General features: G+C 37.3%; 1 long non-coding RNA gene across 2 annotated transcripts in view; it reads right to left on the minus strand.

Annotated features, from left to right (window-relative positions):
- The window catches only part of LOC309661022, a 124,651-nt gene extending 114,436 nt beyond the window's left edge, over positions 1-10,215 (minus strand). For both annotated transcript variants that reach the window (XR_014263801.1, XR_014263802.1), the window contains exons 1-2: positions 10,141-10,215; positions 2,095-2,154 (exon numbers count right to left, since the gene is read on the minus strand). This is a non-coding gene — a long non-coding RNA (uncharacterized lncRNA). The remainder of the gene's footprint in view (positions 1-2,094; positions 2,155-10,140) is intronic.
- Between the last annotated feature and the right edge of the window lie 216 nt (positions 10,216-10,431).

Here is a 10,431-nt window from a genome sequence, read left to right on the forward strand (position 1 = left end):
CGTTATATAAAAAAATTAAAATGGAAAATAACAGGGACTTCCCTGGTGGTCCAGTACTCAAGACTGTGCTCCCAATGCAGGGGGCCTGGGTTTGATCCCTGGTCAGGGAACTAGATCCCACATGCCACAACTAAGAGTTTGCACGCTGCAACTAAAAATATCTCACATGCTGCAACGAAGATCCTGCACAGAGCAACGACGATCCCACGTGCCTCAACTAAGACCCAGCATAACCAGATATATAAATAAATAAATATATTTTTTTTAAAAAATGGAAAATAACAAGTGTTGGTGAAGATGTGGAGAAATTGTAACCTTTGTGCACTGTTGGTGGGAATGGAAAATTTGGCAGCTACTATGGAAAACAGTATGGAGGTTCTACAAAAAAAGTAAAAATAGCATTACCATTTGTTCCAAGCAATTTTTCTGCATCTAAATGAGATGATCATATGATTTTTATCCTTCCTTCTGTAATGTGGTGTATCACATTGATTGATTTTCGTGTGTTGAAGCATACTTTCATCCCAGGGAGAAATCCCACTTGATTGTGGTGTATGATCCTTTTAATGTGATTTTGGATTTGGTTTTTGGTATTATTGAGGATTTTTGCATCTCTATCTATCAAGAATATTGGCCTGTAGTTTTTTTTGTTGTTGTTTGTCTGTTTTCTTGTAGTATCTTTTTCTGGGTTTGGCATCAGGGTAATGTCCTCAAAAAATTAGTTTGGAAGTGTTCTCTCCTTTTCCATATTTTGGAGTAGTTTGAGAAGGATTGGCGTTAAGTCTTCTTTAAATATTTGGTAGATTTCTTAAGTAGAGCCATCTGGTCCTGGCCTTTTACTTGCTGGAAAGTTTAGTTTACTGATTGAATCTCCTTAATAGTCATAGCTCTGTTTAGACTTTCTTTGTATTCATGATTCAGTCTTGCTAGGTTGTATGTTTCTAGAAAGTTTTCTGTTTCTTTTAGGTTGTCCAATTTGTTGGTGAGTAATTGTTCATAGTAATCTCTTATGATTCTTTTCATTTTTCTGGCATTATTTATAATGTCTCTTTTTTCATTTCTGATTTTATTTGAGTCTTCTCTCTTTTTTTCTTGGTCTAGCTAAAGATTTGTCAATTTTGTTAATATTTTCACAAAACTGACTCTTAGTTTTATTGTTCCTGTTTTTTCTAGTCTCTATTTCTTCCCTAATCTTTATTATTTCATTCCTTATGATAATTTTAGACTTAGTTTGTTCTTCTTTATTTTTTGAGGTTTAAAGTTAGGTTTATTTGGGATATTTAATGTAGATGTTTATGTGAACTTTCCTCTTATGTAAATTTCCTTTTTGGTACTGATTTTGATGCATCCCATAAGATCTGGCATGTTGTGTTTGCAATTTTATTTGTATCAATATTTTCTTCTTTCCGTTTTGATTTCTTCTTTGACCCATCGGGGGTCAAGCAGAATGAGCTAGAGAGAAAATAGTCTGTATCAAAGTGTATGTTTAGGTGGGGAAGGGATGAACCCAAGACCTATAGTGAACCACGTTATGTTCATTCCACTGATTTTGCATTAATATGTAGAAATCAATCAGACATGGCTTATTCAACATAAATGATTATCCAGTATAAAATTATCTAATTCATCTGCAGTAAATCTCTCTAATACACACATTAATCACATACTTATTCCTTTGGAATGGTGATAAACAATCACACTGTACCTTAATCTCTAGAAAGTTACTTGAAAAGTTTCCTGCAGGCATGGATGCACTCTCTCTCTTGCTTATGAGATTACCACTGTACATTACATCCAGTATGAGGGATCTTCATGCCCTTGAACCAGCAGGCAAACAATCAATCAATAAACCAACCAACGTACCAGCCAGGGTTATTATATTGGCTTGGATGATTAATTTTGAATATCAAAGGATATTGGATTGCTAACTAATAACATACCAGAAATGACACTATTTGGAACTCTGGTAACACAAGGTAATTCTGGGGTACCTTGTGTTACATTCATGTCATATAAGATAGGGAACGTATCACAACCCAGAAGCAGTTGAACCACTGAAGATTCCTATCCTTCATGAACACAGGTTTGACTCACCTCACAAGGTAAAGAACCCCAATCAGCTGAGTTGTTGGTTTAGGACCAAGGGACCATAAGCTGTGTAGAAAAAGATAAGTTATAAATATCAACTATGGTAACCATTACAGAGCTGCTGTTACCTGAAGCCGTTTTGAATATGTTACTTCTTGATGTGTGTGTGTATATATATATATATATATATATATATATACACACACACACACACACACACACACCTTTTTCTGTCTCTCCCTTTTTCTCTTTTTATTTCATGATGTTGTTCACGGTTACGTTTAAAATAGCCATTAGTTTTCAGAATATTCATATGTGAATGTGGCTGAATTTGAGGAGCAATTAACATTGCCAAAAGATGGGTACCATGGCTATGATTTCAGGAATGATTAGAAGATTGCTAGGAATTCTTGTTTCCCGTTTTTAGGGATAAGGTGAGCCTGACCTTGACTGTATGAAGGATAGCTGCATCTTGTACAGTGCTTTATTGTAGTTGTACTGAAGGTTAAATATGTGAGGAAGGGTGTTTACAGATGCCAAGTAACTAAAAGAGTTAACTGACTCAGTTACTAAGCTATTGTTCCTTGACTCCAAACACTTCCTTCCAAATTTTGTTCTGTGATGCTGGGCTGAGACTGAGCAAGCTACATTTTTTCATTGCCAATTGGCTTCTCTTAGATTCTTCCAATGCGATAGAATAAAGGAAGTGGGAAGGTAGGAAAAGAGAGAAGGGAATTACTCCTTCCTATTTAATTGGTCCTGTCACATGCTCCATCAATTGATTTTTACCAAAGACAGCAGAGATTGGTTCCAGCAGTAGTTGCTTGCAACTTCTGCCTTTTCTCACACTTCTAGAGCCATCCACATCCCTCAACCTATGAAGCTTCAACCACAGTCAGGCTACCTTCTCCTCAGAGGGCTGAATCTCTGCCTCTCAAGCCCCTCCTCAAAACACTTGAGATAACCGCTGCCACTGGGCAACACTTGCTTCTCAGAGATGTAAGTCTCGGTTCTGGGAGGTCCTTCTATTAAGTCTGAAGCACCACCAGAGAATGCCTTTCCTCAAAGGTCTGAATCCAATTCCACGAGGTCCTTTCTTCAAGCTTCTGCAGGCGTCCAAGTTCAGAGAACCTTAAGTCTTTCTTTTAGTCTCTCAGCCCTAAGGAGAATAGCCAGTTTCTGTACATATTACCTACATCTTACCTTAGTATTTTTTGCTCTTTTGACCCTCGATACCTATTTATACAACTATCTATAACAAATGATTTCTATTAAAATAAGTAGGTTTTTTCTTTCAGTGGACATTATTACAATCACTGAGAAGAGTATGCTCAGTCTTCTATATTTACACATCTGTTTTTTTAATTCTGTCAATTTTAATATTGATCCAATGTAATTTTTCACAGATGTATTTAGAATTGTTTATATTTTTCTGTTCTCCTACTTTCAACCTTTCTGTATCTTTACACAGAAGGGCTTTTAAATATTTAAAATTTTTATTATTTTCTCTCATTTCAATTAGTGTCAGGAAAGGAAGGAAATAAACATGGTTACCAGTCTTCCATCTCGAAATTAAATCCCAACTTAATTTGTTTTATTATAGCTTCCCCCAATATAATTAAAGTAATGATTATGATCCTATAGTTATTAGAAGAAAGTTTAATTGCATTGCAGAGCAATTTTATTTTGTAATTTATTGTTTTGTAACTTGGTAATTTATTGTAGGTAAAACACTGTGGTTATGGATAAATAAAGTTTTTAATAATTGATTCTTCTAACCAAAATTTCTGAAGTAATAGAAGTTGTTTTTTTTTTTTACCTTGGAAATAGATTGTTTCTGTTTCAGGAATAAAAAAAGCAATAAGCAATCTAGGGCCTAGGAATTATATTATTCTCATAAAAGATTCTTATATGAGGTTCGTTGATCAAGGATTCCACCTGTTATTTTATAAATGTAATGGATGGAATTGTGAATTTTAAACAATAAGAATTTAAGCTTAGATATAAGCATTACATTTTTACTTCATTTTTATATTTCAGTGAGTGTATATTTCCTTTGTAAACTTAAATTACACATTAAACATTGGCAATGACATTCTATTTTTAAAATGATAACCCTTTTTCAAAGATAGAATATAAGTGTTTCTATCGGTTAGATAATTGGATTTTGGTTTCTACCTCTGGCAAGGGTTTGATACTTTTTTTTTTTTTTCCAATTTTGCGTAGGGAAGAGTGCAGCTCTATGAAAAGTGATAACAAAACTAATAGTGCAGTGCTGGTTGGGAGGGAGCATTTTCTTTTTCAGAAATCAATAGGCAGAGAGAGTGATCCTATTTTTCACCGGAGGCAAATCACCATTACAGAGCAGACGAGTGCTCATCTGGTGGGGCTGCAGTGACACACACTTCCATCAGCCACTATTCAAGGTTAGGAGCAGAACCTAATACTGGGGAGAGGCTAATTAAGTTAATTCTGTGGGAAAGTGACAAGATGACAGAGTGCAATCCAAGTGCTCCAAAGCCTTTCCCTTTACCCTCCATTTTCGGTATTGTTGGGTCTCTTCTCTCTAGCATCTCACTCACATACACAATACCTGGTGTGGGATACCTGCTTCCTTTCAGTCTTGTTTAAGCTGCAATGTGAATATCTGGCTTGTACTATGACTGATGAGTGCAGCAGGAAAGAGATGTAATTGCTTTGACTCTGCAGCAGTAAATGGATACTCCCTTTGGAAACTCAACTTTCCTCATTTAGACCCAGACATGCCAGGCAGATGCAGATGATCAATTCACAGCATATGATACAAGTGAATATCTTTGTCTTTATGTTCTGTTTTTAATGTAATAGCAAACTAACATCTGTTGTTCTGAGCATCACAAATCTGTTCTTTTCAGTGTAAAGGTTTGCTGAGCATTGGTATTTTACTAAGAATAGGATGTGACTACACAGTATTTTTATGTCAAATTCAAATGTTCTTTGGAAAGGTCACTGTTGTGTGTGAGTGACCTACTGAGCTGTATTACTATGATAGATGTAGTTACAAAGTAAAACTATTTAACTGGTAATGTTCTGGGAAGTGAGTAAAGGAATAGAGAAGAGAGGAAAGGTAGCTAGTTTTTAAGGGATAATTCTGTATTGCCAATAACATCTCGTACATTCTTTGAGTCTGGTCTTTTTAGAGCACTTATGCTCCAGATAAGAAATGCTATTCAACACCCTGTGAATGAATATATGCTATGGTATTATTTGGTGTATCTGTACGCCTTTTCTAGCTATCAAGATAGACATGTGAATGAAAAGTAATAGTATTAGAATCTTTCTATGAACCACAGACTCATAGGGTTGGAAGTTTCTTAAGTGCAGTAAATATTAGAATAAATATAATAGGAAAAAGCAAGGGTTTAAAATTTTTTCACTTTAATGTGACTAATATTATTTTTAAGTTTGTTAGCGCTTATGTTTAGATAGTGGTATAAATAAGTCTCCATAAGGTACATCTGTTAATTTCTTTTTCTGATGGAAGAACTTTGGTTTCAGTGCATGTCTTCATGTTTTTCTGGCATTAACATTGCTGGCTACAAAAAGGACATGGTGAAACAGTGTGACTTAGAGATACATAGCATCACATTTAAAAAATCCAACTCAACATGCATCTTCTGCATCTTCCATGTGATATCTTTTTCAAAAACATCAAAATAATAGAGAAAAAAACATACCTACATATGAAATAAGATACTAATAACAATAATCTATTATTTTTGGTTCTAATATTTTATCTCAAATGAAAACTCTCATATTTTGAAGCCCATTTATGACAGAACATTATTTTTAATGGCACAATAAATGATATATTTTTCAGCTGTAAGGAAAAAACTATTACTCAATAGGAATTTTTAAAAATAAGATCTCTCATTAGTTATAATGCCCAAAGCTGTAGCTTTGGGTATTATGTCCTGCTGTCAGTCCATTTTGCAACACTACAATTCAATAGCTTTTTGCTAAAAATCCTTTTTTATCTAATAGCTTATGTGTTGAGTACACATATGTGTACCTACTCATATACTCTGGAGAATTGTAAATTATAAACTTTATAAAGAATTTGAAGAATTAATCTAAACAAGAAAAAGTTGAAAAATTGAAAATTTCATTGTTTGATTTACTCAGTAAAAATGAAGCAACTGTTATGGCATAGTATAAAATAATAATAATAAAAACTTCAGAATATGGCACTGTATAACTGAGGTTTCTAAAACTATCAAGCATTCCTGTTGAGAATGATTGGACCTATCAAGATATAAAAGAGCAGCTGGGGACATTTGAAGTGACGATTTATATTCTGTGCAACCCTAGCCAGAGATGTGAGCAGCAGCATGAAATAATAAAAAAGATGTTTAAATCAAGCCAGGATGCTCAAAAACTATCAAAAAGACATATTAGTAAAAAATGGGTATTTTAATACTATTAAAGGTAACAGCTGTTTGAGATATTGACAATTTCAGTTAATCAAAAACTAGAAATAACACTCAATATTTAGATTACTTTTATTTAAATTAATTTGGAAATAGGTTATTAGTGTATATTATATTGATTTATGTTTTAAAGATGACCCATGGTTTAAGATAGAAATTATAGCATTGTGTAAATTAATGTTTATTCAATTGACAAGTGCTCTGTTTGAACAGATCATCTTTATCTGGGGTAAATAATTCACAGCGGGTGAAGAGGGGGAAGGGAGGAGGGAGGAAGGGAGTCTTTAGTTTTAAAAGCATTTGCCTATGGGGAGTGGTAGAAATTAATGACCACTGTGGAAAGTCAGTTTGAAGAATATATCAAGGTTCTTATCTCTGGGCATCCTTTTAAAAATTCAAAACCAAATTTAGCAAGAATACTTAGCAAGAATTTAGAAAGAATACTTTTCATTAGGGTACCCAAATTCTGCTCTGTTTGCTCTATATTTAAATATTTGGTGTATTAAGAATCCAAGTTGCTGTCTAGAACTTATCTGATCATTTAATAAGTATTTCCATAGTTACTTTGAAATGTTGTACAATTCTTTTTTCTTCAATGTGAGCTAAATAATGTGTATAAATAATTCTGTTAGCTCTCATTCCACTTTTACAAATGATAATCTGGAAAAAAAGTTAGGTAATTGAAAACTTTTCCAAAACATCAATTTATTACATACAATTAATATCTGATTTAGTAAAACTTCAGCTATGGTGTATTCAAAACAGGCTTTTATAAATCTGATTTTAAAGTAGAGTAAATTCTCGATTACCTTGAATGGATCATACTTGGAATTGTTTCTTCCATTACCCCTCTTATTGGTATTCCTGCAGAGTAACTGTGTCAAGGAGTAATTATTTTATGAACTATGAAGTAGAAGATAAAGACAAATTGAAATAGCTTTTTAATTTTTAAGATTCCATTTTCTTCTATTAATTGTTCTGCAGTGGAATCTGAAAGCATTCTAGCCTGTATGTATCACTCTATAGTTCAGAGGTTTTCAACCTGCTCTCCATCATGACATAGAATATATCTGACTGATGAATTTGTAAACTGGGGTTGAGGGCAATGCTCCAGGGCAGAACCTGTATCATCAGTCCCTTTTTGCCATTAAAGAAAGCAAACCGAATGCAACCAAGGAAGGGTGATGTACAAAAATAACCTTGAGCCATGCTAAAACAATGTTTTATAGTAAAGTAAATCATCTCACAAATTTTGGTGCTTTTAGTATTATTAGGGACAGATAATTTACAGCATACTATTGCATTATGACACTGGATGAGAAGATCTGATAAAATTGTCCATGGTTTTTCCTTTGACATTCCTATGTCACTTTTGATTCTTGGATGCTATGGTTTGACAGTGGTATATCTTCTAATTTAAAATAATGGTCAGACACACGTTTGAAATGGCCTGGTCAGCCAGAATATGCTGCTGTCAGAATACTTCAGCTGAAAGATTCCTTTTTATTGTCCACTAAGGTAACATTTAATTCACTGTGGCTTTTCTGAAGGTTGCCCAAGATTCCTCCAAAAGTGAACATGTGTCTCAGAGATCTGTTATTCACAGGAAGAATTTAAATGGTACCAAATTTATAGAGTAACTGCAACTGAGTGAATAAATTCTAAGAATTCCTGAACTTGGGAGAGTCATAGTCTATTGTAAATAAGCATAATATAAGGTATGACACAAAATGTGTGTTGGAGGAGGTCATAAAGAGGACATGAGGGCTGGTTGACTCTCCAGTTGGACCCAAGCAATGGGAGGCTCCTCACCCCCACCCCTGTCCTTGGAATGTAAGCTCTGCCTACTGTTCCCCCATTGGGAACTATTCCAAGGACACAGCCTTAAGAGAATAAAGTATTGTTGAGACCATCTGGACTGAACCCAATTAAGGCCTCTAGATAAACTTTTAAGATTCTGGTGGGCAGGTGTGGAGATCTGCTAATAATTGTGTGGCTGCCCAAAACAAGCCTCATATATACCTTTCCTTGCTTACTAAAACTAACACCTGACACCTACCAATTGGGAGTGGTCTGCCCCTTTCTTTGGTCTCTCCTTGCCCTCTAAGACTGGGGCCCAGTTTTAGAGTTCACCTGGGGAACTCCTGAGGTTGTGAACTAACAGTGTGCTTCAAGAGTGTAGGTAATTTTTATGTTTAATAATTATTTTTCTGTTGTGTAAAATTTTCTATAAAATTTAAATAAAATTCTAAAAATTGATAAGCAAATACTATTTTTCTTCATAAAAGTAACACCCCACTCTCCAAGTTTACCATCAGAAAGGACAGCTCTTTTTTTTGTGTGAGAAGATAAAGAACCTTGAGATTGGCTTTCTCATTGGGGTTTTTCCTGTAATTACCTCTTTCCCTATTATTGAGCTAGCATTAGTGCTGATGGATGAAGACAGTGAAAGTGAGACTGAGAGGGTGGAAAGTCCAGTCACTCTTCCTTATTTATATTAACATTAATGAAGATGAGAATAATGATAATGTTAAAGGAATTAGCTTGTGTTTATTGGTTGCTTACTGTGGACCAGTTGCTCTGCTCTAAAGATACGATTTCATCTTATCCTTATAACAATCCAGTAGGTTGGGCACTGTCATTTCCAGTTTTGGATGAGAAAAGAGAAACTTAGAGAGTTTGCTTAACTTTCCCAGGATCACAGAGATAAATTTGAATAACCAAACTAAGATGTGAACCCTAATACTTCAAATTAAAACTGAAAACTTTAATGATATATCTGTAATATATATTAAGAAACAAGAAGGTGGAGTCAAGATGGCAGACTAGGAGGACATGGAATTTGCATCTCTGCACAACTAGGGCACCTACCAGGCACTGGTGGGGGGACCACAGACACCTAAGGGAACGGGAGGAACCAACAGTGACTGGGTAGGATGTGAGGTGTGGGGGGAGTGAAGGAGGAGGAAAAGTTGAGGCGGGACGGGACTGGCGCCCTGAGGGGTGGCTGGGGGAGGGGAAGGGATCCCATGCCTGAAGGGGGAAATTGGGGAACCGCTGGGAGGACAGAGGATCAAAAGGGAGTGTGGCCAGGTTTCCCCTGCCCACTTGGGCCCCCGGGAGACTGCTGAGATCCTGGGCCTGATCCTCTGCCCACTGAGGCCCCCACCAGCTGGGCAGGTCCTGCGGGAGTGGGAGGGAGGGAAGGGGGAGCAAAAGCAAAGGCCAGACCTATGGAACCGGCACCCTGAAGGGGGGCTGGGGGAGGGGAGGAGTTCCTACACCCAGTGGGACCCACCCATGGTTAGGGGTCCAGGGGGGACGGGGGAGACCCTGGGGGAGACGGTGTGGGGGGTGGGGGCGAGGAGGAATGGCAGGGAATGCGCCCAGTGCTTTCCGTGTCCAGTTAGGCACCGGGGAGCTTGTTGGGCTCCTGGGCCTAATCCTCGGAGCCTCCCTCCTGCTGCGCAGAGCCCAAGCCCCACCTCTACACCCCCACCCAGGGCCCCACCTCTACACTCGGAGACTCCCTCCAACACACTGGGCCTAAACACCACCCACACACCCTCATTCAGGGACCTACCTCCAAACTCTGGAACTCCACACCCCAGAGGCCCTCCTTTCCACGTGCTGCCTCTCCCCTTTTGCGCAGGTCCTAAGCAGAGGCGCTGCCCCACGCTTGAGCATAGCCCCGCCTAGGCCTCACACCCAAGGCCTTTTCCTGCTGCCTGGGTCCTGAGCCTAGACCCCGCCCCACGCTCAAACGTCACCACCCCACTTGCATAGGTCATGCCCCACCCTAAACCATGCCCCTGCCTAAATTCCACCCCCACCTAAATTCTGCCCCCATAGCCAAGGCTTTCTTTTTTTTCTT

Source organism: Balaenoptera physalus (assembly GCF_965194825.1).
Source record: "Balaenoptera physalus genome assembly, chromosome: 5".
NCBI lineage: Eukaryota > Metazoa > Chordata > Mammalia > Artiodactyla > Balaenopteridae > Balaenoptera > Balaenoptera physalus.